At 43.1% G+C, this 4,911-nt stretch overlaps 1 non-coding gene across 1 annotated transcript; it reads left to right on the forward strand.

The window, feature by feature from the left end:
• Positions 1 to 1,844: 1,844 nt before the first annotated feature.
• Positions 1,845 to 1,951, forward strand: LOC142836674 (U6 spliceosomal RNA). Its single transcript, XR_012908141.1, has one exon. It is a non-coding gene; the product is annotated as a U6 spliceosomal RNA (small nuclear RNA).
• Positions 1,952 to 4,911: the final 2,960 nt, after the last annotated feature.

The following is a 4,911-nucleotide window of genomic DNA, read 5'->3' on the forward strand; positions in this document are numbered from 1 at the left end:
ATATCATACGAAATTCACTTTTTTATACAATAAGTATATTCTACTATAAAAATATACCAAAAAGAAAAAAATTCATTTATAGATTTTTAAAAATCACTTAGAGGCTGGGAAGATGGGTCAGTTGGTAAGGTGCTTGTCATGTAAGTATTAGGATTTGATTTGGTCCAGAACCCTGTGTGGGACACAGAATAGTTGAAACGGGGGATAGAGAGTTCTGTGTGGATTTAACATGTTCTCCCCTATGTTCATAAGAGGAGGTGTGAGGGGACAAACACAGGGATGCATTGCCACACTGGGCTTCCTGCATCCTCCAGGATGGTTCCTTTGGTCCACTGCCCTGCTGATACTGTTATTGGTTGTGCATGTCCTAAGCACACACCTGCTGTGAGAGCCAAGAGCCTGTGTGTTGGGGACCTTTCCTTCTTGGAATCAGAACTGTGGAATTGAATGAACCCAGAATTAACAGGCTAAAAGCTGTACCCTGGGAGGAGTCTGTGATTTGGGGTGTCATTTAGCTAGGGGTAGCTTCCAGGATCCTAGGAGGAGAGGGAGGAGAGAAAACAAGCGTGTGTTGAGTGGCATCAGAGCTCTGTGTTCAGACTTTGTCTGGACCTTGTAACACATGGTTTTAAAGGGGGAGGAGCTGCTTGTTCTTCCGGGCCGCCCAGCTAGCAGAAACTGTATTAAATAAATCACTGCTTGGCCCATTAGCTCTAGCTTCTTATTGACTAACTCTTACACATTGATTTAACCCATTTCTATTCATCTGTATATCACCATGAGGTTGTGGCTTACCAGCAAAGTTTCACCATGTCTATCTCTGGCGGTTCCATGGCTTCTCTCTAACTCCACCTTCCTCCTCCCAGCATTCTGTTTAGTTTTCCCCTCCTAGGCCCAAAGCAGTTCCTTTATTTATTAACCAATAAAAGCAACACATAGACAGAAGGACCTCCCACACCATTTCCCCTTTTCTGTTTAAACAAAAAGGAAGGCTTTAACTTTAACATAGTAAAATTACATATAACAAAACAGTTATCAAGCAAGAATTGCAGTTACAATATTTATTTATATCTACTTTATCTTTCATCATAACTATGGAAAGCTATAATAATAACTATCTATTCTTCAACTCCATCAAAGACACCAGAAGGATATAATATTACCTAAGTAAACAGGAAGTACATTGTAAGCAACTTCCAAAACTCTAGAATTGACAGAGACATCTCACTACCTAAACAGTCACCCAAAGTTCCTTTGTACCACTGAGGCATCCATCTTCAGCCTACAGGCCCATAGTATCTGGCAGACTCTTTCATGAAGCAGGAAATCTCAAAGACAGTTCCACCTATATTGGCAGTTTTTCAGTCATTTTCTTCTGTGTCCTGCAGAATGTCTGGCAGACTCTTTCCTGAAGCAGGAACCCTGAAGGATCATCTCACCTTTCGGTGAGTTCAGCAGTCATTTCTCAGTTGGTCCTGCATGTCTGGTTCAGCAGTCCAGGCAAGAGCAGTTTCTTGCCCAAATGGCTAACCGACTCCATAAGGATCTTCTTTGATGCCCATCTTCCTCTTGAAGTAGTTTGGTGCTGCCAGGAGCAGATGTGTCTTATTGCCATGAAAAGTCTTAAGTTCTTAAAATATTTAAATGCCATATTCTCAAGATCTCTGAAAGATTTGAAGAATACCTAACTAACTGAAAGGTATCTCTATATATCTAGAAAATCTAACTAACATGACTACAATCTTGACTATTATAGACAACTATCTATTAACCTATATTTTTAATTATACATTACATTTTTAAATGAGCTGCACAATCACAATACCTTAATCAAGAGCAGAAACGTGTTCGCTTCGGCAGCACATATACTAAGACTGGAAAGATACAGAGAAGATTAGCATGGCCCCTGCACAAGGATGACATGCAAATTCGTGAAGCGTTCCATATTTTTAGAAAAAATAAATTTAAAAAAGGAGCAGAAATATACATATAACAAAATCGACCTTAAATTTGTATCAGTAAACCAAGATCCATATCAGTACACATCTCTATAGCACAGTTTGACTGTTCTAAAGACCATTTTAACTCCCAAGCAGTTGAGACTTTTGAAAAATGGAAGCTAATGCATGGAACAATACTCTGGGAGTTATGCACGGTGCAACACCTTGGAAAGGCACTTTGTGAGGGTTAAGAACCTAGATTCTTCAGCCAGTGTCTTCTGGGTTCAAACCCAAGCTCTCCCACATGCTGTGTGACTTTGGGTGTGTTGTATAACCCCTCTGTGCCTCGCTTTTCTACTCCACACCTTGGATGATGATATGTGGATGACTCGTAGTATTGTTGGGATAATTAAATAAAGTGAAGCATTGAAAAGAGCACAAGGCCTAGGGGAAGCTCCACTTGGGAGCTGGAGATCACGCTAGAGCAGCAGTGTAAGAAGTGATGTCCGCACTGGGCGGTGGTGGCGCACGCCTTTAATCCCAGCACTCTGGAGGCAGAGACAGGCAGATCTCTGTGAGTTCGAGGCCAGCCTGGTCTACAAGAGCTAGTTCCAGGACAGGCTACAAAGCTACAAAGAAACCCTGTCTCGAAACACCAAAAAAAAAAAAATGTCAGCCAGGCCAGGACTCTCTGGTCTCAGGTAATGTTTATGTACAGCAAGTCTGACAGGTTTTCATGGGAGGTGAGGTCAGGTGAGGTAGTGTCCCTAATCTTTCTGATGACTATCTCTTGACCATGTGATGGGGAAGAGTGGAAGATGCAGCCGGGTTCTTCTTATCTGATCACAGGGGAACCAGAATTGCTCTGCCCAAGCTCCTCCTCCAGTTGGGTCATTCTGGTCCCATCTGTTATTGTCACCTTAGGTGACAACTCTAGATTCTCAGGAAAAACACCCAGTCCAGCCTGGGTATCAGCTCTCGCCAGTGGGGGTACATTGTGTGATACAAACAGGGTGAGGGGCTCATGACGGGGAGGGTGGAGCAGTTCCTGATGTCAGGTATGTGAGCACACAAAGACGGACATAGCAGTGATGAATCAGACCAAATACTGGTTCTGGAACTGCAAGTCGAGGAGCTGGAATTTTAGGTCCTTATGAGTAGTAGGTTGGGGAAGACTTTAGCCTGTTTTGGCTTTGATGTCTTGATTTAAGAATGGGGTTGTAGGATGCTCCTGTGCTTCTTCCCTCACCAACTAGGACAAGTTTCTTAGCATTCAGGCTCCAGTATGAAATGAAATGTCTCAGGAGAGGGACCGGGAGGCGTTAAACCAAGTGTGGCATCTTCTTAAGCATGGAGTCAAATGACTACATGGGTCTTGTGTCCTGGAAGGCTACCCTGCATACAACTGTAATAATGACTCAAAGCAAAGCCTTACTCCAGAGATAGGGCTTGGTGGGTAAAAGCATTTGCTGCCAAGCCTGATGACCCAAGTCCCATCCCTGGAAACCAAGTTAGTAGGGAAGAGCTAACTTGCCTAGACCCCTGCATGTGGACTATGCATTCATGCACATACACTACGTACACGCACACACACGATAATATTAATGATAATAAATAAAATGTTTCTAAAGCTCTGTAAGAAGGAAATATAGATCCTTTACGTATGCACAAAAAAGTTCCGTATTTGCATATTTCTAGGTAACTAGGTAATGCTTAATGCAATGTAAATGAGCTATAAATCATATACTATATTGTACAGGGAATAATGAGGAGAAAAAACTGTGCACTTTCAGTATAGACAGAGTTTCTTTCTGAGTATTCGCCAGCTGTGGTTGATTGAATCCACCAATATCGCTCCTGCACATAGAGAATGCTAGCGGTAATCTTGTGGACCACTATGAGGCTCAGCTATTATCCTCTCTACGGTCTCCTGTCTCTACTAGTCTGGCTTCCCAGTGACTTCTCCCTCAGTTTCCCAATCCGAAGGGCTCTGGCTATTCCCTTGTTCCTGGGTCCTGCCTTCCTCTTTCTATCTCCCTTTTAATCTTGACTTTTGAGCATGTAAGAGAGATTGCCCTGAAACTATTCCTTCTTCCTTTTTCTGGTATCAGTGTGTCCTCAGTGAACACTTTGCTCTGAGATCCTCCAGAGCCCCACTGTCCCTACAGCCCCCATTTTAAAGTGTTTTTAATTGAAATAGAATTACCTCACTTTGCTTCCTCCCGTCAGCTCTTCCCAACTATCGTCTCATACCCCTCCCAGATTTCCTCCAACTCTCAAGCTGATAGCCTGCTTCTCTTTGATTAGATACATGTGTGTATGTACACAAATAATATAAATACAGCTTATGGAGTCTGTTTTTGTTCTTCATGCATTTGTGGTTCGAGGGCTGACCACTCTGCTTTGGACAACCAGTAAGGTTGCTCATCCCTAGAAGAGGCTAATCCTCCTTATCCCAGCAATATATCATTGTCTATAGTTCTTTGTTGAGGGCTGGGACTCAGTGAAATTTTTCCACTTCCTCATTAAATCACCTGTGCATTGATGTGGACGCAGTCCTGTCTGCGCAGCGGATTCTAGGAGAGCCTGTTTCACAGGAGCACACTGTCTGGTATTGTGGCTCTTACAATCTCTCTGTGTCCTTTCATGATGCTCCCTGAGCCATAGATGCTGGAACTGTGAGGGAGATGTATCTGTTAGACTATGACCCCGCCCCCGCCATGATCAGTCGATTTGTGAGTTGTGTTTAGCTGGGGTTGTCTGTGACGGCCTCCATTTACTGCAAGACAGACAGACTTCTCTGATGAGGCGTGGTGGCTACACTTACCCTCTTGGGTTTCCCACAAGCCCCCTTTTTAGCTTAAAAAATTATTTTTGAAACAGGGTTTCATTAAGTTACCCTGGCTGGCCTTAAACTCTCTTTATAGCACAGTATTACGATGTGAATGTGAAATCTTTCTGTAGACACATC

The sequence above is a fragment of the Microtus pennsylvanicus genome, chromosome 16, assembly GCF_037038515.1.
Source record: "Microtus pennsylvanicus isolate mMicPen1 chromosome 16, mMicPen1.hap1, whole genome shotgun sequence".
Taxonomy (NCBI): Eukaryota; Metazoa; Chordata; class Mammalia; order Rodentia; family Cricetidae; genus Microtus; species Microtus pennsylvanicus.